Consider the following 23,881-nt stretch of genomic DNA (forward strand, 5'->3'; position numbering starts at 1 on the left):
TCAGCAAATCCACCAGCCCCAAAGCCTTTTGGTGCTTTATAATCTCAAACCCATCATCCCTCTCAAGTACCAAGGCAGGTGTGCTGGCAGTGCGCTCACCCCTGTGTCAGTAGGTCCTGGTGGATTCAGGTAGGAGCTGTAGCTGGATCGGTCCCGGTGCTGACACTGCAATGCAGCTCCGATGCAGAGCTCCTGGCAGAGGGACATTGATTCAGTGGCACCGTTGCTGTCCTTTAAATAAAGGTCACGTTGCAGGGGCTGGCTCTGCTCGTGTGTGTACCTGGAGGGAAGGCTGGACCAGGAGTTTGGGTAAGAGCGAGCTGCGGTGTCCTGTGTCAGTGCTGGGGTGGGATGGAGCCCTTGGTCTGCTCACCCTGTGTTGAGGATGCAGAGCTCTCCCCAGGTAACCAGGCATAGGACATGGGTATTCCCTCACTCTGCAAGAGCCTGGGGGCTCAGCAGGGTGAAAGCGGTACCTAGAGGATGCTATTTCCGTGCATATTTCCAGCTGTCTGGTTACTCCAAAGCCTATTTTTTGATCTACTCACAGAGAAAAAAGAAATAAACCCCGAATTTTGCCTGCTAGTGCAAATTGTGGCTACAAATATTCTCCCTTAAAAAAAAATGCAGCTATTGGCAAGCTGGCTCATAGCTGAGCAGGGCTTGCAGAGCAGCAGATTCTGAGGCTTGTAACTGCAATGTATTCAGGAAGCATCTGATCAAAGCTATAAGGGGGGGGGGGGAATTATCAAGGCAACATTGTAAAAGATGATAGTTGTTAAATCTAATTTCAATACTGTGTGTGCATAACCTCTAACTCGGAGGCATCTAAGCATTCCAGGCATGGCCGGTGCATTGTAATTTTTGCATCGTTTCACATTACTCACACGATACATTAGATGGACACTGAAGGATGAATTATACTTTTCAGCAAAACATTTTTGTGGAGTAAGTAAATTTATCTTGCAGGGAGAGTAAAAGGAAGAAATATGGCATTAAAATGTGCAGATCTGAGTTGAGCACATCTCTCTTTTTACAGGGAAACCATGATTTAAGTGCACTCTATTACTAATGTTTAATAAAAGCCATAATTCAGGATGTCAGGCTGAGGCTGTGTGCATTGAAACTATGATTTGGGGGAAAAATGACATGGACATTTTTCAGTACAGTAGCTCTTCTTTAAGCTATTTGTCTGCAGGCCAAAATTAGCTTTGAAATATACTTTATCTTTTCTAAAAAGGCATTGATACAGCGATTATGTGTTATCAATTAATTCTACCTGGAGCACCAGAGAGGATGGAGGCTTGTAAAGCTGGGTGCCTGTGACCTTCCCCTTTGCTTAGGAGCAGGCAGCAGGTCTCATCTCCACTCCTTTACCTGCTCTTCTGCATCACCATCAGCTCTGGGGGGCCTTGGGAAAGTTAGTGCATGCCCTGAGTAACCCTCCACCTGCCTGAAGCAATCCTCCCCAAATACTTGCTGTTCTGTAGGTGTCTCACCGTGTGTCCAAGGTGGAAAACCCCTGCTCCATCTATGCCATTGCCAACAGATTGTATATTGCTCCATCAACGCTGGCTCCGAGGGGAATGTGGAACTGACTGATTGATGGAGAAGCGAAGCAGTTATTGCATGTCTCTTCCCTTGACATTCTGCAGACCCAAGGTGGCAGACAGAGCTGAGCAGAGCTGCCTGCGGGCTGGCCTCTGCTTGCTGAGTAGTTGACACCCTGTTGTTGACATTCCTCATAGCATAAGGTTTGGTGCTTCCTGCTGCAGAACAAACCCCTGGCAGGACCTCAGCAACAGCACAACAGCAGAGCTGAGCTCCGAGCTGCATCCCTGGTGTTGCAGCAGCTCAGTGGGGCACCTGCTTGGGAACACAACCAGAGCATTGCCCTTCTCCAACCCCACCATTGCCTCTGAGAGGGTAATTCAGGCAGTGGAGCCCCTCCTGCAGCTCCATTAGTCATGTCATTAATGTCTGTGTGTCCCCATATAAACGTCATTCAGAGTTACCAGTTCCTCAAAGTCCATCGTGCTGTTGTTATGTGGGAGTTTCTTGCACCCAAGCCCTCAAACACAGCCTGTGACAGTTATACTGGAGCCTCGGGGCGCTCATGAATGTGTAGGCATTAGAAATGCTCCAGATTTTGTTCTGATTGCTCTTCCTCTACTTGCCCTCAATGAAAGGTATTATAGATATGCCCCTCTTCCACTCCCCTTTTCCTGCAGTGCAGGGTGCTGGGTGCTGCTGGGCAGCAGGTCCTGCCTTGATGGGAGCATGCTGACACCAAGAGACCCTCATGCATCTGCTCAGGCTGCTGTGAACCTGTCTCATTGAGACTGCTCCATCCCTGGGAGCGTTATAAACCAGTGTCAGGCTACAAAACCTTCCCAAAGTCATGCACACAGGTCAGTAACACCTGGATTTAACCCAAGCCAGAGCCTGACACAAGCAGTTGGAGGCAGGGGGGAGGATCTGGGCCATTAAATATCACTTTCATTTACAATCTGACCTGCAGCTGGGACATTTATTAGCACAAAACAGTTCTCCTCAGGGCAGGCAAAGCCTGGGAGCTCAGTGCTGAGCTTGGCCCTTGCTGAGCCTCTCCTGGGGAAACACTACCTGTGAGAGGCCGTCCTCCCAGGCACCCCAGCGCCCGCAATTAAACTCTCCTTAAACTTTAAAGGCATACTTAAATGTGTTTTTATAGCCCCATTACTTTCTCTTTATAACCCTAGGTGAAGGCTGGAATCCTGTCCGAGACATCTTAAAGGTTATATGTACAATTAGCTGCTTCTCATCATGTCCTTTAATATTTCACTTCATAAGCCAAAACAAACCCCCATAAATCAGGTGGATGCCAGTGGCCATATGGAGCGCAGGGGCACAGCGGGATGAGGGGGGTGCCATCCTTCCCGAATATTAACTCAGAGACAAAGGAAAACGGTGCCAGATGAGAGCTGGAGCTGTCTCATCGCGGTTCAGCTGGGATGCAGGGTCCCCTCTCTCGCTCCCTGCCCTACCCATGATGTTGGGGCAAAGGCTTTAATGACAGATGTGTAAACTTTGGCGTGGAAGGGTGCCAATATTTTGCATACTTACGCAGTGCTGCCATAAATATTAATGCGGTGCTAATATGGGAAGTTCCACCAGCTGTGTCCATTCTCGAGGGATACTTCAACTATTTATATTCGGGGTAATGAGCAAGCTGTTATTATATAATCAGGCTGTTGGAGAAGCCTTTGGAATGAAAGCCTCACTGAGAATTAGCCAACAACCGGAGCGCGTTTGGAGCCACGAGACATCACGGATTTAATGACAAGGGGGTTTGACAGGGCAGAGGCAGGACAGGAGGAGAACGACACAGGAGAAAGGCGCTCCTGAGTAATGAATGCTGGTTGGGATGAGGAGGGGTTTTTTTTTGCAGTTAGAGATTTGTCTCCTTCCATAGCATCCAGCTTTAGCCCTGGGAGCAGCGCTGGGAAAGCATCTGATATTTATCTTTAGCCTTAAGAGTGAGTTGCGTGCCAGAGCTGGAGTAGAGATGAGATGCCACCATGCTCGCAGCTTGGCTTTCAGCTCCCATGGGCAGACCCAGCTCCTCGGGAAGGAAGCAGCTCTCCCACAATACAGCACAGGCTCATATTAATCAAAATAAGTGAAACACCCCCAAACCCAAAGAAACACCAAAATTCCCAACTTGCAAACAAATAAATCCCAGATTCCTTGTACAAAATACTAAGCTCCTAAAGGAGGCAAGAATAAGGAAAGGTCAGTGTTTGCTCAGCTGCATCCACACTGAGTCACGAGCCAGAACAGACTTTATTGTGCTCCCCTCTCTCCAAGCACGACCTGCTTGCTTTAATCAGAGCTGGAATGATGCTGCTTTCATCCGACTTTTTTCACCCCTCTCGTGCTAAAGCTGGATTTGTGTTGATTTTATTACTGTTTTGGACTCCCACAACACAAATGACTGATGAGCCAAATCTGTGCCGCATCCCTGAATGTATTCGGCTCTTATTGTCTTTTTGCACCAGATCTATGCTTTTTACAAGGCAAACTTCTTCCTCTTTAAAAATAAGATACTGGAGAACAGTTTGGAAGTGATTTAAATCCTCTCTCCCCCTTTTTGGGGGGAACGATGAATATTTAATTGAGTTGAAGGCGGATAAATGATCATTTTCTTCATCCTATATGGTCGTGAGTAGTAAATTACCAGGAAACCCAGTTATAATTGCAAAATTGATAACAGAGGTGTGAAAATTTACACCTGTGATAATAAAGACTAGCTTCTCGTCATACACTGACATTATATCTTATGAGTTATCTCTTGTGCATGATCTAAATATTTCATGTAAGCCGGCAATCAGAGCCTTCATCTCGCCAGGTGAGAAATAACCTGCTTTTATATTGCATATGCATATATATATTACAAATAACAGCATGTTCTGCATGCACCTACACACCTGCACAGCAGCACTCCAAGAGTGGGTGTTTGTGCACCTGAACACTGGTGGAGAAACCCAACATCATGCTGCAATGCAGAGTTTAGAGGCAGCGTGGCACGGAGGGGAGGGCAGAGCGTCGTAACCTTGGGCAGATCCAGATTGAAAACTGCTGTTTGGCATCCTGGGCTGGACCCTGGTGAGCTGCTGAGCAAGAGGGATCTGCCTTCCCCTCTCCATCCTTCCAGATTTTGATTGGGAAACTGCTGAGTAAAGGGAAGCTCAAAACTTCTGCTCAGTATTGGCAGGGGCCATAGCGCTGGATCAACATTTCCTTGCCATCTTTGGGGTTCAGGACCCCCTGGAGGCTGGCACACTGCTACCACATACTAAAGAGGTGATGCTCGGCTGGTAATTAACCGCTGCAATCAGCAGGGCTCTCAGCAGAGCACGCTGAAACGAACCCTGTGCTGATCGAAATTAATACTGAGCAACCTAATGGGCAGAAGTGCACTCGCCAGTGTTAACCTAAGAGGAAATCAAACCCTTTACGCAAAGCTTTTGGCAGCAGGAATCACCCCTTTAATACCCAGCGAAGGTCTCGGCACTAACTCTGAATTAATCCATAATTTGGGATGATTTCCTCAAGGTCAAGGCTTTTTTTGCTGGGTCTGGTTGCACTGGATGCCAGAAGGGCTGGATATCCCTGGGAGTCTCCATGGTACTGGGGGCTTGGATCAAGCCCCCATGGAGCAGGGCTGGGAGCATGAGAAGCCATTAAGACACAGGGATTAGAGCCTTCAGCCTGAATCTGAGTCTAATCCATTACCCCCTTCATAGGGCATCACTAGGAACAGGAGTTAACACCCTCTATTTAGACTGCAGGAGATGGTCTGTTTTAAACAGTTGGGTCTGGTTAACAGCACCGTATTGGAGATTTCTGCTACAGAGGTGCCAAAGCCATAAAATATGTAAATTGCCTTCTTTTAGCATGTTATTTCATGCTTTTATATAGATACAGATTTTATTAAGCACTCTGTTTCTTAAGATATCATTACTTTTATCTTGGCCAGTTTATTGAAGATAATTATATGGAAGTTCCCATGCTTTCTCCTAGACTGCAATTGGCTGAGCTGGATGAGAACATTATGTTAACAAGAACATATTTTGCTGAACATGAGACAATCTTTTTTTGGAGGGGAGAACAGAATCATTTTCCTTCCTTTTTTCTCCCTTCCGATGTTTTTTCTCTTGAAGCTTATTTCAGCAGCAAGACATCTTCAGCTTTCCTTAGACTAAAGCAAGAGACAAGATGCAAGAGCCATTGATTCACCTTAGGGAATACTTTGGAGAGATCAAAAAGAGCTCATGTGCAAGCTGTTTCCTGTGGGAGGAGCATGGCAGTACAATCAATCCATGAATGCATTGTAAAATCAATGCTCTGTATAATTAGGGCACTCCAAGGGTAAAAAAATAAAAAGGGGGGAAAAAAGGGAAAAAACAATAATTAAGGGAAGATCTTCAATGAATAACAGGAATCTGGAAGGCTGGAGAACGCATAAGCCCCTGAACAAACAGGTTTTAAGTCCATTTCAGAGTCAGTGAGTTATCTTAGTGCTAAATGCGATATGTGGGATCTCGGGGATGCTGGTCACACATGAAACAACCTCCTCAGTGCTCAGCTGGGACATCCAGTGCTTCAACACCCTGATTGCACCAACCTGTTTGCTTTTGGATGCCAGTGGGAAATCCTTCTGATGGCAAAACCCTTTGGCATTGAGGAGCCACCTTGGCTGTGCATGGGGTGGCCAGGATCAGGCCTCCACATGCATATGGTGCTGATGGTGGAGATGTCCCCATCCCATCTGTATCCCCAGCAGCACAGAAAAGCTCTGACCTCAAAAGATTATTTTTGCATTTAAGTATTTCCAAGCATTTCTGAGACCAAATGAAGCCAGCTCGTAATTCCCAGCTAAACACAAATGTTAACTATAGATCATGAAAATACAGCGGGGTGTAAATAGTTTTCTTTTATATGGCTCTAAATTATAAGCAGAGCCAATTAAGTTAGAAGACAAAAACTCCTTCAAATTAGCAGTCGTTTTTGCAAGCTCTTGGGGAAAGCAATAATGGGGTTTCGCCTGAAAAGTCTACTTTTTGGGGTATAGAGGGGCTGTTGGAACAGCTCTTTAACACAGCTTGGCTTGATGAAGGAGGCAGTTAAATTTAGAGGCTAAGCCACCCTTCAGCCTGACTCTTAATTACTCAGCACTAGAAGATCTCTGAAGATCCAACGGGCCCCTGAAGATCCTGGCCAGAAATTAAAGTCCCAAGCAGGGGAGGGCAAATAAGCAACCAACAACTCTGCCTGGAACAGCCACAGTGCTGGTTAATGGTCCTCAGATGGATCATTAGGTCCTTTATGGATTGTCAGCATGGAGAAACCACTCCTGGTTCCAGGGCAAAGAAAACTACTTCATATTAAAATACATGGCTCTTGTGGGACACGGCACTTTCACAGGGCTGCCTGGGAATTTGGCAAGAGCCCTGGAGTTGGGAAAGACGGATAACCCTGCAAATCAGGAAAGGCAGGTTTTCATCAACAGAAAATTACAGATCCCTGGTGAGAACTCCCATCATTATCTATCAAGAAATAAATTGGCCTAAGTTCCTCTTAACTGGTTCATCTGCTGGGATCTCGTGGTGGGAAGGACCTTTGCCTTCTAACCAGCCCCTGGTTCGCTGGCTGTTTTAATTGCTTGTAAGAGTAGCTATGGATGGAGCAATGGAAAAGCTGCTTATGTCCCAGCTCCAAAGAAAAGTGTGTATGTGGTTTTAAGGATTCATTGGCCTGGAATGCTCTGACCAGTGGCACAGGTGGGAAGGGAGAGGTCCCTGCAGTGAAGAGGTGCAGGTGTGTATCCCAGTCTGCCCATATAAATCTGTGGTTAGAGCAATCCCTGTCCATAGGAGCCTAACTCTAGGAGTGGCTCAGTGTCAGATCCTCATCTCAGATGAGAATGAGAAACACCCTATGGGCCAGCTTTGCTGCAGCAGCGTTCAGCCTTTAAGTCCAATCTTTGGAAAATGCATGGATATACCCAGGAATGTGGAAGGTACGTGTTTCTTTTCCTTTAGGATACATAGGGCACGCTGGATGCATGAGAGCAAGGGCAAAGCTGGTTGGCCATCACCCAGCTGACAGCGCATGGACAAGGATAACTCTGCCGAAGCAGCGTTCAGGCTCTGCTGGCAGGAGGAAGCTGGCATGCCAGAAGGATTCATTATGCCCCCAAATGCAAGCAAAGGTCTGGCTGGAGGAGAACAGCACCGGGAGGGGTCCTGGCACCGGGCTGAGCGCTCACGGGCGAGAGGGAACGGGGAGGAAGGGGATGATTCGTGAAGCGGGTGCAGAGGGAGGCGGAGGGGACCCGAGTTTAGAGGAGCCGGTTCCAGGAGAGGGCACTCGCGGGAAACTGCAGCTCCGGCCGCTCCGGACCCGGACAGCGGGATCCCCCCGCCGCCGGTGCCCTGCATCCCGCCGGTGCCCTGCATCCCGCCGGTGCCCTGCATCCCGCCGGCCCTGGGACCACCGCGGCCCCCCACATCCCTCTGCCACCGACTGAGCGGGGCCGGCAGCAGCTGAGGAGTTAATGAAGAGAAGGTGAATCCTGGCTGATGCGTTGGATCTTCTCCCATGCCTTGTCTATGCTGGGCAGATGCTGCTGTATGCTGCTATTTATTATCAGTCCTGGAGTGAGAGAAGGAGAGAAAGAGATAAAAAAAGAGAGAACGAGAGAAAAGAGAGGAAGAGGGACAATGAGAAAGAAAGAGAGAAAGAAAAAGAGAAAGATGGAAAGAGGAGAGAAAGGAAGGGAAAGAAAGAAAAAAGGGTGGAAAAAGGAAGGAGAGAAGGGTGGAAAAAGGAAGGAGAGAAGGGTGGAAAAAGGAAGAAAAAAGAGGGAAAGAGAAAGAAAAAGAGAGAGAAGGAGGGAAGAGATGATGTACAGGAAAAAACAATCCCTTAGGCCACTGGTGCACTGTGTGAGAGGGAAACATCTTGTATGCTAATTGGCTTTAGGTACTTACAGCAAGATTGAGACTTGTAGCTTTGCCACAGATTGTTGGAAATTCCTCCGATAAGCTGACAGATGAATGTGTCTCTCTCATGGAGAGGTGAGAGAGCAGCAAAAGACTTCCAAGAGCACAGGCAGCGAAGCAGAGATATTTCTGGCATGTCAACATGCCGGGGCGGTGAGAACGCTGACCACTCACTGTGGGAAGGATGGGGGGAGAGAGGGAAGAGAAGGGGGGAAGCAGCAGGCAGGCATGGAACGCTGGTGTGCTGGGCACATCCCACCACCTGCACATTGAGAAGCAGCTTTTTTGTATGAAGAGCTCCATCAGTTTGAATTAGGGCTTGGAAAACAGGGTGGGAGTGAGCAGGAGAAACCCTGCCAGGATCTGGCCCATAGCGTTTCATACATAGGAGCATGGCCAGAAGAGGGACAAGCTGAGATTAATGTCCCAGCAAAGCTTATTGTTGGGCCCTCCTTGAGCTGTAAACCATGTTTGCTTGTTTGGCTGGGGTTTACTTTGGTTTGTGCCCAACGTGGAGAATTAATCTTGCCCATGAGCAAGCAGGTGATGCTGGGGGTGCTCCCTGGGTGCTAGGGCTTCCCCACCAGCTCCCACCCTTCAGCACAAACCTCATAGGGTTATTTCTGAAGCTATTGATGTGTCTCATTTGGTACCTTTGAGCAGGGACACGTGGCTGGAGCAGTGTCTTGCTCCCAGCCATCAGCCGTGTTTGATGCTGACTGTGGCTCCTTCCTCCCCATCCACACCAGAGCTGCACTGAGCCCTCAGTATTGCCCAGGTCAAACAATGCTGCTTCTCTCCATCTACCAGAACACGTTTGCATGACTGATTTCCTGATAGTTTCCAGTGTGCAAGGAGCAGAAATGGTCCCGTAGCATCACATTGCGCCCTCAGTTTCTAGATCTGGGTTGAGTTCCTCATCCTCTGAGAAAATTCAGCATCTGACCTTGAGCAAGGTCACTTTCTATTGCTGTGCCTCAGTTCCCCCATCAATGAAATGGGCTTAATAACACCCCCTTTCTCAAAATCTAAGTTTTTCTCACTCTGTCTAGCTCTATCTCTTGCCCACATCTGCACACTGTGGATCCAATGGGACTCTTAATGAGCCTGTTATTATAACCTTCATGCCATAGCTCCGTCTTTATCTCTGCCTGCTATTTGCTGTGGAAATATCTCGGCTTTCTCTTCTCAGTTGCCATTAGCAATTGCAGCAGCTGTGGTCCAGGACCCTGGGATTTCCAGCTGAAACCTAAATGCAGTTGACAACTGTGTGACTCTTATAGCCAATGCAAGTAGCTAATGCAAATATCACCAGCGTAGTAAGAAACACTCGGAAGCAGTAAGTGACTGGTAAAAAAGTGATTACGTGGACTTTATGTTGAAAAGTAAATATTTACTCTCCAGCATTGACAGATGCCTCAAGCACCATAGATCTAAAAAAGGCATCGATGCGCTCTCCTCCAGCCTCTCTTATCTCCTACTTATGAAAATATCTGGCAACTAGTACATCATCTGCTTCCTCTGTAGCCCAAGTGCCGCAGAGCAGCCACTCAGGTAATTTGTTTGGTATCCAACAGTGCAATGGTTAATTGTAGTGCTCCCGGTATCGCGTGTGCAGCCTCCAGAAGTGCAGTCACCCAGTGATGCTCCTGCTTCCCCAGTGCAGAGCTCAGACTGCGGCCCAGCTCCTGCCCTGCTCTGCATCCACTCATGCAGTAAAAAAAGGTGTGGGGGGAAAGGGTTTTATTTGCTAGAACTTTTATTCTTTGAAGAAGAAATAGAAGAGAAAATGACTTGGGAAAATGCAACTGTGCTCTTCAAGAGCCGCTGGCTCCCGATGCCACTCTCCTCTTTGCCCTCCTGGAATTGCCTTGAAATAACTTAAATGAAGCTGCGCTGCTCGGGGGCTGTCGGGTTTGTTGGACCTCCTTGGCAATCAATTTAACCTCCTGGAATCATATTATTTCTGCTGCCTGAAGTTGCTGAGTCAGTGATGGGCGGCCAGGGGCTGCCTGCAAAGCTGGTCTTGGTCCTGCTTCCCCATGGAGCCACATAGGACTTCTGTCCTGTACAGAGCTGAAGGCAGAATGAGGCACCTCTCGCTGTTCCTCCACCTCGCTATTTCTGGAAGGGGCACTCGTGGATGCTGTGGTTTAAAGTGACCTGTGTGTGACCATGCTGTCATCAGCCAGGGGTGGGACACCCTTTGGGGGCAGCTGTGGCTGTGTGCACTGAGCGTAAACCAGCTACAGCTGTCCTGCTGCACTCAAAGGGCAGGGAAAGGAGCAGGATGCTTTGGCATCTCAAAGGACTTTCCCTGCCCCTTGGGTGGAGCAGACAGTTTAGCTTCCTGCTGACTCTAACAGAGAGAAATACACTGTGCTCTCTCACATTTGTCCCCTTTGGGGCTTACCTGTCTTTAGAAGAACCCTTTATAGCTGCAGGTGGCATTGGTTGACATTGGCAGGGTACAACCATGCATGCAGCCGGTGAAAGGCATCCCTCCTACCCGTCGGAGCTTCACCGTGCTTCACACTGCAGCAGCTTTCTCTCTACAGCTGATAAGTACTCATCCCAGAAACAAATGATCACCAAGTGGAGGATACAGAGAGCTGTTCACAGAAGAAGGGAACTGAGAGCACTTTGTCTGTGTCTGCCTCTCTTCCACCTCAGCTGGAGGGATCTGCCCAAGCAGCTAGCTGAATACTGTGCTCAGTAATTATTAACTCCATGAACATTTCTCTTTTACTTTGTTTTGCCTGCAGATAATGAAGTGTGAGAGCCTTCTTTAGCAGCCTCTCAATCCGCGCTGCTCCCAGTTGATTTCAAAGCTGGAACAGAGGATGGGACCTGCCTTGAAATGATGTGACCCAGGAAGATGTCACCCAGAAAGAACACTGTGCTCTGAGAAAAGCCATCCAACCTGAAAATTCCTCCAGATTAAACCCAAAAGGCAGCTGCAGTGCAAGGCTGTCTTGAGGGGCTTTACCTGGAAAAGTGGTCAAAAGAAGAGGAATAAGAAACACATTTGCCAAGTTCATAAATCTGTGACCTTGAGACGTAGGCCACCAAGGCAACCCTGGCTTTGGCAATAGGGTCGCAGCCCAATGGCACATGGGGACAACCGCAGCAGCTTGGAAATGGACCTTTGATGAGTTAAGACATTTCAAGGAGAGGTTTGCTGGTGTTTGGGTGTTTGCAACTAAATTCTGCTTTCGTTTCCACCGCAGCATATAAAGCCAATGAAGTAAATTAAGTTATAGGTGTTCCCCATCTGCACCGGTGGCTCATTGCATCCAAATAGTGCAGTGAGTCAGGGCTGGGTCTTGGTACGTCCTGCACCCACACCATTTGCAAACTGCCTGTCCCTATTGCTCTCCTCCTCTATCAAGTCCTGCTGCTTGTATGCAGGGAAATAACTCCTGCGACTAGGATACTAGGAAGGAAAACAGGAGTGATGGGACCCCCCTCTTGCAAATCCAGTCCTGTTCCTCTTTTTCCCCTTGTAAATGTGCTCTGATGCCGACAATCAGGCTGGAAGAGTTTGGGCCAGCACAGACATGTGTAAAGTTTTATTGTCATCACAGCAGAGAGGTGTGTGCATGGGGAATATATTCTTCATATAGCTAAAATTCAGGTACCTTTTATTTCCTTTTATCACTCTTCATGCGATGCCAGCAGCTCGGATTGCTGCTGCCTGCAGCCTTAGGTGTGCATTAGCTTCCATTTGATTGCTGTACAGCAACTCTTCTTATCTTTGAGAATTAACCATTTCATAAGCACAAGAGGAGGTGTCTCGCGACGTGAGCGTAATGCACCAGGCATTGCACCAAAGACTGCAGAGTGCACCACTCTTTCAGTCAATGCTGAGTCTTTGACACCTAGAAGAAAAAGTATATCCCAGCCCTGTCAGATGTACAGAGCAATTATGCAAAGCTGTCTTTAAGAAGGTATTATTCTCAGGACATTTCCCCCCTTTTTTTTTTTGGTGAGAGGCAGTATTTCACAGAGATCCTCACCTTTCCTTTGTCAGATAATTCAGTGCCACTTACAGTAAATTATATTTGAGCAGTTTCATTATCACATCTATGTAAATTCTGCTGCCCTCCAGTAAAGTATCCTCAGGCTTTAAGATGCAAAATGATGTTGTTGCAATAAGGGAGCAAATAAAACAAAGGCAAGACAAGCAAGGTGGTTCCTTTCTCTGCATTGCCTGCATGGGTGTTAATGAGAGTCATCTCCATGTACAGGTCTAGCATCTGGCTGCTCTATTTATTGCAATTGTAGCTTTTTTTGCTTCTTTTCAGGGAGAAATCCAAATCCCATTTGTGCTCTCTTATGACACAACCCCCTGCAAAAAGGAATACATCTATAGCTGAAACAGCCACATGCTTTTAAAGTGCTCTCTTCCCACTAACTAAACACTGTGGGATGTTTCAGGGTGAGATACGAACTTCCCAGCTTCATCTCTTTTCCACTCCCGTATCGTCCTAGCTGCCTGCTGTTGACTCCTTGTAGGTCATTTCCAGCAACATAAGCAACACAGGCAAACAGCAAAATTGCAAGATGCAAATGCCCTTCATTTTTGGCTTTGAGTCAAAAAATAATAAGTTGACAATAACCCTGCCAGAATATGCAGCAAGGGTGACTGCATATTTCTTCCTGCTAGCGTGACAGTACAAGGGAGCTGAGCACCAGGAAGAGACAAGCCTGTGCTCTCCTGGATGCTGCAGCATGTGCCTTGTCTCAGGTTTTAAAGGTTTAAATGATTCCAGCAGCCAGGAGCTCCCTTCCCCTTCTTCAGCAGAAAAAAAAAGGGGGGAAGAACCATGAAAAAAGCAGGTGATATAAAGTTATATTAAAATAATAGGAAATGAAGCACAAATTGGGTTTTTAAAGCTGATGGGGGTGTAGGGAAGAAATGCTTTTCTGGGTGATGTCTCTGGTGAAGATGAGAGGGCAGTTGGGCACCAGCAGGGTTGGAGCTGAGGGCCTGAACTTGCAGAGCTGGTCTTCAGCTCCTGCTGTATCCAAAATGCCATCCAGGCATCTCATGAGCCCCCAGATACAGCTGGTGGAGTCCTCTGTATCAGCACCCAGGGTTTTGCACCTCAGGACATACTTGTTTCTTGCTGCAGCCTGTTCATGATCTCTGCATTCCCTCCACCATCCCTTTGCATGCAGTTGGTCCAGCTTCGATGCTGACCTGTCTCATGCTTTCCTTCCCTTCCAAGCCTCCCCATCTCCAGCCATCCCTCTGTAACTGCTCTTTCAGCATTGGCATCCTCGGAGGTGAAGGTTTTGAGGTGGGTTCTCAGGTGTCCTTCCTTCTCTCCAGAGAGCCAGAGCTTCCCACCAGAGCCAGTCCCTTGGCACAGAGGCTGAAGGCCCTGCTGCTGTGCCACCCTCTGCAATGATGGTGTGGACATCCCCATGGTGGGAATAGACTCAATGACTGCATGAACTCCTGCATCCCTTAGAGGTCAGGATCTGGGACTCACCAATGATCCCAAGATCTTGAGTTGAAAGTATCAGGATGCTGCTATGATACTGCATGCAAGAGGAAGAAGCAATGAAGTCTGGCCATGGAGGGATGCTCATCTTCCAGCATTCAGATTTCTCCCAGTTAAGCCCATCTCTGATTAAACTGAGGTCCAACTCCAGCCCCAGAGGCTCTTTATCTCCAGCCAGGAGGAGACAGTGGAGAAGAATCCTGCAGTGAGCAGCACTTTAGGAGTTTGTGATAGATGCCATCTACCTCATTACCGAACAATGAAACTTTATTGTTCCCTCTGTTCTATTGATTTTTATGTCTCCAAAGTGTGCTGAAATGAGTATCTGTCAGAGGGGGACCGCTTTGCTGATCTGCATCTTTGAAGTGGATATCCATGGATCAAGCCCTGTGGCTGCTGTGTCTCGGGGAGGGGAGGGCTTCCCCAGTGCCTCCTCGGGGGGCTGCAGGGGCTGAGGCTCTGGTGGGGGTTTATCCTTCCAGGGCACCTGAGAGAAGGATGTACCTACCTGTGGATGCGGTGGGGAATACAGCACCATAGCATCTTTGCTGGAAAAAAAGCAGCATTTTGGCCAATATCCATGAAATTAGGCATGAACTTCCCCAAATTAGCTTGGTTTAGAGATCGAGGCTCCATGAATGGAGACTTCAGTGTAAACCCTGGCTTGTGGCAGTGCTGTGCTTTGCAGCCCCTCTCCATGAGTGCTGGGAGGGGACCCCACATCTCCAAGAGTCTCCCCCAGATGCGCACGTCCTCGGTGTGTAGCCACCCTGCCTGCATCCTAGATTAAATACATGTCTCATATGTTTCAAGTTTGTATACAGCCCTCAAGCAGGGAAGCATTTGCCCTGCAGCCTACACATACATATATGGGAACTTCACAATTAGTTAATATTTTATGCATAATTCATTAAATTATACTACATTTTCTGGGAATAATCAGCTGACTCAGTGCTTCTAATGAACTGCAGGTTCTGCTATGACAAACACATTGGGTGACCCCATGGGACAGCAACATGCAGGCGCCTTTAAGCAAAGTTCAAGCAGCTCCTAAATTAACCAAAGCAAATCCCCAAAGATGCAGTGTTTATGCACTGAAGCAAGAAGGGAGGGCTCTCATCTCACTGGTCTTGTCAGCCCCTACAGCCCAAGAAGCAAGAGAGAGAAAGTAAGAGCTATTTACCTTGTGCTAATAGGGAGCTGGGCAGCTCAGGTGAGACTTAACTCCTTTTCCTTTATTTGAGTTATTGCATGGAGCTGGCATGGAAGTGATCCCCAGCGTGGAAGCCCTCAGATGAAAATGGATATAATTAGCAGCAAGATTTTCAGGCTTAAATCACCAACTCTTCTTAAAATTCTGGTCTGAATTGAAGGAAAATCTATTTGAACTGTTCTGGTTTTGGAACTAGATGAGCTTGAAGGTCCCTTCCAATCCAAATCATTCTATGATCCTATGAATCTATGACAGCCTTTTCATTTTGCTTCTCCCTTTTGGGCCAAATGAGTGATACAAACCCTGGAGCAAAGCCAGCACCCCAATGGTGTTTTCAGAACCCAGCTGCTGCCTGCTCCCACGCAGGGCCCCTTGCTCTGTTGGCATTCACCTATGGTATCAAATGCAAAGCAGTGATCCCAAAGCAGGAGATCATCTTCTTCTACCCCTCTCAGCCTGGCTGCTCCATCCGACCTGCATCAGTGCTACAACCATGTGCCATGATGCTGGATGCTGGCAGCATCTCCAGAGCACACAATTCTCCCAGCTCATGCTTCCTGCTCCTGGATGTGGGCAGAAACAAGCAACTCACTGAAGATGACCTCAGGAAGCTGGAGATCTAACACACTGCTGCCAGTAGTCTAAACTATTTTCCCTAGACAGAATGCTCGCTAACTGAGGGGGCAGAGTGAGCCTGTCCTGCAGCAGGCGTGTGTCCACCACCAGTAATCAACTTTAAGTGGAGGGCTGCAAACTGGTAAGTATAAGGATGCTGGGGAGGGACTCTTCATTAGGGACTGTAGTGACAGGACAAGGGGTAACGGGTTAAAACTTAAACAGGGGAAGTTTAGATTGGATATAAGGAAGAAGTTCTTTCCTGTTAGGGTGGTGAGGCACTGGAATGGGTTGCCCAGGGAAGCTGTGAATGCTCCATCCCTGGCAGTGTTCAAGGCCAGGTTGGACAGAGCCTTGGGTGAGATGGTTTAGTGTGAGGTGTCCCTGCCCAAGGCAGGGCGCTTGGAACTGGATGATCTTAAGGTCCTTTCCAACCCAAACTATTCTATGATTCTAAGTATATGAACTGCATGTGCCTCTTTGACTCTTAAAAACATTAGATTTTCAACTCTGTCATAGGTACAAAGGAATACACGGAGTAAAGCTCTGCATGTCGGGGATGAGCATGTTAAGGCAGAGGATGATGACACCTGCCTGGTTGAGTTTAGGCTGACAAAATTCAGCAGAGAGACCTCTGGAAGGAGAGAAAAGGATGCTCAGGAGAAGCAGCGCTGGCAGGGCCTTCCTCAGAAGCATACCTCATTTCTTTTAATTAGGTTATAACTCAATTACGAATGCAAGGCTCTTCATTCCTGACAAGTTTTCCATAATCTTAATGTGATCTCATGTCAGAAGGGTACCTTCCTCTGATAACCAAGCCCAGCTAAGAGTTTAAGTAGAATAATAGCTGATTAAAAGGGGTTAATAGATACACCTCAAACAGAAGTAAATTAATGGGAGACGCTGTCTGTTGGCTAATGGGATCAGAACCGTATTTGTTTAGTTTATGAATGATTAATCTCCCTCTCTTGGCATTCCTCAGATGCTAATTGCACTTAGGGAGCCCGTGTTTGTTTTTACAAGAGCTGGATGTGGCAGAGGGAAGGCAATGGCTGGCCCAAAGGGGAGCTCCTTCACCCTGTGTAATGGGCTCTTGGCACAGCCAGGGGGAATACCAGTAAACCCACGCTAAACCAGAGCTGACCCCAAACGTGGGAAAGTCTTCAATTACAGATATTAGTAAAGTCATTTGAGGTATCTGTAAAGCACACAAATGCAGCCAGTGCTGAGACTCATCCCACCCTCTTGTGCGGGGAATTTCACACCACGACACTTGGATTTTTCCCCATGGAAATACTCCAGGTTGATCACAGGAAAGCTAAAAGAAGTGCCAAAGGAGGGAACCCACTTCTCACGGCAACTTCTGCATCTGACAACTGGGAGAAGGAGAGCAGAAGCATTTGTCAGAAGTGCTGGGGGGGAAGCAGTAATTGCCTGGAAGCAGCCACAGATGCGGGGCTCATTCCAGTTGCTGCTGCATCGCTAAGAGGTAACCAAATCATTTTCTTTCTGCATACTTGTCAGCTCCATTATCTTTGTACCTAACAACACAAATGTGCTATCTCAGCCATACTGTGAATTTACTAGCAAACAAACCGTTTTAAAAAACAATAAGAAACCCAAAACAAAACGAAAAGAAAGGGGTTTTCATCCCATGCTTAGCAAGCAGAAGGCATTTTCTAAACCAAGCCCTGCCAAGCGGGGTCCCCAAGCCATCGAGGTACCAAAGCATGTGCCACCCAAGTCAGCTGGCATCACCCAGCCCAAGCCTGAAGCATGTTTGCAAAGGGCTTACTGAATTTGGAGCCATAAGGAGCAGTCTTAGAAGGCGGGTACCCATCCTGAGCGCAGCGTCCTTGCAGTGATGAATTAAGTGGTCTTTGGAAGTCACTTGCAGAGATCAAGATTTGGGCTCACCAAACTGCTGAGCTGTGATAAAGGCCAGTTCTTGGCTCAGTTTAGTCTGAAATGTCCCAGGTGATGGTGGGGTTTGACTTTATGGATTATTAGGACTCATTGATGACAAAATTGATGCAGTGGTGAGCAAGACTGGGGTGTTCATCCATTCCTTGACTTTACCAAGGGATGGATGTCTGAAAGACATGTTGAACACTGGGAAGACCAAGCCAACACCACTTCTACATAAGACCTTTTTTTTAAGTTTGGGATGAATTGAAATGATCTGAGGGAAACCTCATTTTAATCATAAAACCCTGCTGTTACCAAAATTGCACACTAAGAGAGGGGATGCTCTTTTACTATTCACCATAAATAACATTACTTTGCACTGTTCCCAGGTATTTCATTCATCACTGTATCATACAGAAAACCTGAGCTGAATAAAACCTTCTGAAAGAAGATGAGGAGACCCATTCTGCCCTATAGATTGCTTTGCATTTACTGAAGCTGTTCTTTTTCTCTGCCTGCTTTCCACGAACAGGGACAATAAACCATATATGAGGAGGGGTGAACTTCTGCTTTTTGCCAAACAGCACTGGAATAAATTCCCAATTAAGGGAGTCACCTAGAAATACTGGGCTTAATAAATTGATGGATTATTGGCTTTCCAGCTGGATGGTGCAAGCAGCACTCTCCAAGACGGGGGGAAGCTCTGGCAAGGCAGGTTTTGGCTGAGCTCTGATGGGCAGAGAGGGGGTACAAAGCTGTGAGAGCCTTTTTAAAGCCTGGGTGAGGTGTTCAGGTGTAGCTTGTTGCTGGAATATGGGAGGAGCTGGGGAGTGGAGAAGCACCTGAGCATTTATTAAGTACCCCCATCTATCACCTTCCTGAGCCATTTGATGCCCCAAGCTATGAGTGTTTGCTGTCCAAACCGAACCCTAGCTGAGTTCTCCGGAGAGCTTATAAACCCGATGAGATGGTTATGAGCATGAGGGATGTAAAGATGTGGCATCCAGCAAACTCACCTTTGCACTTGCAAGGACTATGACCTGCCTCTGCCCTGCTAAGTGAAGTGGATCTTGTGCCTGGATCTATAAGAGGTATGAGCACATATGGGTCAGGTATGGGGTGGTTGTGCAAAAAGGGATAAAGACTCACCCAAAGGTAGCACTGGAAGCGTGGGTTAGAAGTGGTGACAGGTCTTGTGTGCAGTGATTGAGCTTTGGGACCCTGTGGATAGAGGGAAGCCTGTGGTGATGGGTGTTCCTTGTAAGGGACTAGTTGAGTAAGTGGTGCCTCTCTAGCCCTCTCCCGCATGCTGAAGACCCAAACCTGCCTTTGTACAGCAAGAGCAGCCTCCAGGCAGCAGTTTAAAAACACTCTGGCTTTTGCAGGAGCTTACAGCTGCAGGTAGATGCCTTGTGAGGCTTTCAGAAGTGCCTAGGCATGTAAAGCACCTCATTCCCAGTGCAAATGCCACCAGGTGTCTGCCTGCATCATTAGGCACCTAATTGCCTCTGAAACCCGGCTCCTGGGAGCGGGGCGGCTGCTGCCTGTGGCACCTCAGCAAGGCAGCACAGCTCCCACAGGATACAAAGCCCTCATCCTCTTTCCTGTGTCCTGCAGGCTTCCCCCTGCCTCAGTTTCCTCACGCAGCAGGTAATTATTCACACACCTTCAGAAAGCCCTTTGAGATCTGCTGATGAGCTGTGTTGGAGAGAAAGGTGGTACCAAAGGGCTGATTATTGCACTTGATGCTAAAAATGCCCCTTTACCTAAAGCACAGCATGGCACTGACCCCAAAGAATTGGGAGCAGGGTTAAAAATGCATCCCAGCAGAGGATGGCAGGAGCTGCCCTTTGTGTATTCATGTTTCTCACTTGTCCTTGCACCAAGGGGCTAAAGGGCAACAAAGTTTTTGCTTCTCATGCAGTGACGAATGGCCTGGCCAGGTAACAAATTCCAGGCTGGAATATGCCTCCTCAGCAGCCCAATGTGTGATTGCAGTGGGCTTTGCATTAATTTGTGGAATGTCGTGTTTAAATTGGTTTTACAGTTCACTGGGAGCGTGAGGCTGCAGCCTCAATAGCAAGTGATGCTCTCACACAGCCAGAGGAAATCATACTGGAAACTGTCTCTGTTGCTGACGCCTCATGACTGGACCTGGGAGCAGGGACTAACCCAGGTGTAAGTTACTAAATGCATACATACTGTGAGCAAAGAGCATCCTTTTGGCTTAGATGACTTAAGCACCATCCATGAAAAACTTAATCAGCAAACCAAAGAAATGACCCAAATGGCACAAACTCCACAACACACTTAAGCACAAACCCTGGAGACTCCAGTTAACTCCTCCCCTGTCTGAAGGAAAGGTCCTTTCCCATCTGAGCAGGTCCATGTTTGCTCAGGTTAAATGTTAATGCAGGTTTAGCAGAAGCCTGTGCGTGCCATCAGCATCCCCTGGACCACAAGGTGAGCTGGTCCCCGCTGCATTCTGTTACTGAATCCCACCTGGTTAAAGCGTGGTCACACATCAGACGTGTCTGCAAAACCCAACAGCTTCCTACCCCGCAGACCTGCATGTTCACCCTCAAATCTGCTGACTTTAGGGCTAAAATATGTCTTTTATTACATTTTGCCCCTTTTAGCACAGCCACCACAGCAGTGATTTCAGGCTAGGAGCTGGTTCCCTTCCCATCGCTATGTCCCACAAGTGGGATGAGCTATGGCTCTTCTTCACCCCCAAAGCCCAGGGTGAGCTTGCTGAGCTGCCAGCCTGAAAGCAAGCAAGCAAAGTGGAAAAACAAAGAGAAAGAAACGAAACCCCTTCATTTCTGTCATGGCTTCTTTTTTTCACCCTGGAAAATGATCTAGAGCCAATAAACCCAGAATCCCACAAGGGCAGTAATGGCAAGTCACTTTTCCAAGTGTAATCACACTTGGAGAGACAAATATCTGCAGCATGTCTGCATGGGCAGGATTCATACCTGAGAGCTGCCAGCCTCCTCCAGCCCCTTCAAACCATCCAAAGGCTTTGAGAGACCTTGGCACGGACCGGCTGGTTCCCCCTTGGTTGGGTTTTATTTAAGTCTTTCTCTTAAGCAGCCCCTGCTCTCAGCAATCATTTGCTCTTCATTCTAATATGTCTCTTAACAGGCAGGAGGCTGCGCTGAGCTCCACGCGATGTGTCCATCATCTTAGTCCAGGCATTTTAATTGACACTGCAGTAAAAAACCTGGCACCCAACATTTTCTCCTTCGAGCCACAATGGAGAGGCTGTGCCAAAAGTTCGACCGTGCTCGTTTCCCTCTTCCATTTGGGGGGTGCACGTGTGGGAGAAGGGCATAGGAAAGAACCCTCCCCCCCCCCCCCCAACCCAGTTTTGGATGTCAGTTTTTCATTACATCAACCCAGCTGGCATGGCTCTCCTGAATGCGTGTCTGTCTGTCTGTCCAGTGGAGCTTTGCAGCACACAGGAATAGAGATGATCTATCCTGAAGCACTGACTGTTTCCCCTAGGACTAGTAGTAAATATGGGTTGCTTTGCGTGAGGAGGTTGCTCCGGTACAAAGGGGGCTTCCCTTGGGTAGACTTTAGAGCTGGGTTGGGGAAACCTCGGATCCCTCAAGGGATGGGGTCCCCCAGGACTTGTCCCCAGCCTCTCCCCTCCACCCCTGAGTGAGCTGTGGGTTGGTGCAGCCCCGCGCTGAGCTCCAGGAGCCAAGCAGCCGAGGGGACTCCTCTGCTGCTGCAATGCAGGGCTGAGTGCAGGTTGCAGAAAACGAAGGACACACAGACACTGCAGAACCAGGGCCAGAGGCTGGAGGGGAGGATCAGAGCCCAGCACGACACCGCTTTCACTTATCCCATCTTGTGTCCCTTGGGCTGTGCCCATTTCAAATCAATGCCATCCCTAAACAGGCAGCCAGCAAAAGGGCATTTTGGGCACCAGTGCATTTAAGGAGGTGAAGCAGCACAAATGCAACCGGGAAAAGGCAGGACTGACTTGCTCTGTGCTATATTGCTTACCTAATGCCTTGGCAAGAAGCTGGAGCCAATTCATCATTGTTTATCCCCAAAACAGCTATTGCTTTTGCCAAAGAATGGGGAGAGTCACCTCTCCCCCCTCCTGGGGCCATTCGTGCTTTGCTATTCAGAGAGGTAGCGCTAATTCAGCTGGGCAGAGGCAAAATGCACCGATAGGAACACACTGATCCAAAACTCTTCTAAAAACTCCAGAAAAGAGCAAACAAAGGAGTAAAGGCAGTTTTCTTTCTGTCTGGTCTTGCTTATTTATCACTCCCGCTGTTTTCAATATAGACCAAGGAGAGGGCAAAAACGAAACAAAAAGCCATTGTAAGTGGGGAGTTAGCAGCCTTTCCGTTTCTTTTGTGCATGTAAATTGCTCCCATGAATTAGGGTATTTTTGGTTTGGCCAAATTCCCCCAGATTAGAATGGGTGAAAGGGAGAAAAGAACTACTTGGATCAAAATTTCCAAGTTTTCCTGCTTCTCTTTCCTTACCTTAGTCTTGATTTTTGCTGATACCCAGTGGCTTGAGCAACTCCTATACTTTTACTGACATAAACCAGCCCCAGCTTTTTTTCTGCAGCCCGTCTTCAAACCCAGCATAAACAGGAACGTAAGAAATGAACACACCTTCAGAAGATGGAGTGGAAGATAAAAGAGAAGGAGTGAAGTCGTGGACGATATATGTTTGCTATTGCACAGAGAGATGGGGAACCAACCAGCCACGAGGAATAGCATGACGAATTGGAGCCAGCTCGGCAGGTTGCACGCTGGCAATGCCTCAAGGACAAGAAACAAATGATCCACTGCTGTGTTTGTAATAGGATGGAGGGTAAAAGATGGCAGGCAAGGAGAGACGGTCCCGCGGCTGGAAGGAGCAAGAGGGAGATGCTGGTGGAGATGTGAAAATCCACCCATTGGGTTAGGCTTTGGAGAACATTACTCCTTCATTTTTTCCTGTCTGGTTTGCTGTCCTGGGGGAGTAGTTGAGGTTCTGGGCATACACGGAGTGGGATAGAAAGTAACAGGGGGGAAAGGATGGATGGGAAAATAGGGCTAAAGACTCGAGGAGCAGGGAGAGGCTGCTGAGCTGTGGGACGTGAGGTTTCTTCTTAAAGTACCTTGGAGATTCGCAGGGAAAAGGAAGGCTGAGAACAGGAGAAGGGACAGAAGACATCAGATGGACATCAGATGGGACACGGCAGTTTGTGCATGAGGTGTCAGGGAACCTCAGTGTTACGGACCACAAGCGAAGCTATAGGGAGATGGGCAAAAAAATAACACTACCTCAGGACCTGTACTAGTCATGGCAGCTGTCACAGATGTATATCAAAAGCTCCCACAAACCCTGGAAATTTCATTAAGAAGTCCATAATCCCTGGACACATATGGAATTATGACACCCCTCATCCTTCCCTGTGTCAAAATCCTCCAAGCCTCAGCTACCTTAAGAAGTTGTTTATAATAGATCTGAGAGTTTACATCTTCTTAATGCTACCATATAGGGTATTTGCAGCTGGATATATTTGACTGAAATAGTGCATTTTTTATGGTGATCAGGCCTTGATTAAAAAATATTTTTTGTGTCAGACACTTTCTGCCACTGTCTGCCATAAATCAGTTTGTCACATAGATGGCAATGAAATGAGGCGTTTCTTCTCTTAAACACATCCAAGGGGCTTTTGCAGCATCGTCGCATCCATGCTCGGATGTCGGACTCAGTGGTCCTTGCCCTGATGGTCCTTGGAGGGCAGCACTGGAGGGTGTAGGGGAAAGAGACGAGGACTGTCCCGAGCATCACTGGTGTCTTGAGGGTCACAGCAATATCCTGGCACCAGGGCTAAGGACTGAGCCTGCGCAAGCTGCTCACTGCAGCCCTCATCAAGCAACCCAGATCCAAGCTAAATACTTAAGATGCTGATGTGTCCCATCCTGAGCAATAGCTCTGCAGGGCACAGGGCAGTACCTGTGAGTGTCTCTTGGTATTTTAATTAGAAAAAGCCTTTTCTCTTACTGCAATGACTGGCAGAATCCTACAAAGTGATGATGAAACCACTTGTCCTT

The 23,881-nt window shown here is 47.8% G+C and overlaps 2 long non-coding RNA genes across 2 annotated transcripts; both read left to right on the plus strand.

The window, feature by feature from the left end:
- The first annotated feature begins 209 nt into the window (after positions 1 to 209).
- On the plus strand, positions 210 to 15,272 carry LOC134175856 (uncharacterized). The gene is made up of 2 exons (XR_009969167.1): positions 210 to 309; positions 15,034 to 15,272. It is a non-coding gene; the product is annotated as an uncharacterized LOC134175856 (long non-coding RNA).
- Positions 15,273 to 18,746: 3,474 nt separating this feature from the next.
- LOC134175830 (uncharacterized) lies at positions 18,747 to 23,449 on the plus strand. The gene is made up of 3 exons (XR_009969159.1): positions 18,747 to 18,889; positions 19,846 to 19,976; positions 22,401 to 23,449. It is a non-coding gene; the product is annotated as an uncharacterized LOC134175830 (long non-coding RNA).
- The last annotated feature ends 432 nt before the right edge of the window (positions 23,450 to 23,881 follow it).

Source organism: Pezoporus occidentalis, unplaced genomic scaffold, assembly GCF_034315485.1.
Source record: "Pezoporus occidentalis ecotype Australia unplaced genomic scaffold, CSIRO_AGI_Poc_V1 ctg70, whole genome shotgun sequence".
Taxonomy (NCBI): Eukaryota; Metazoa; Chordata; class Aves; order Psittaciformes; family Psittacidae; genus Pezoporus; species Pezoporus occidentalis.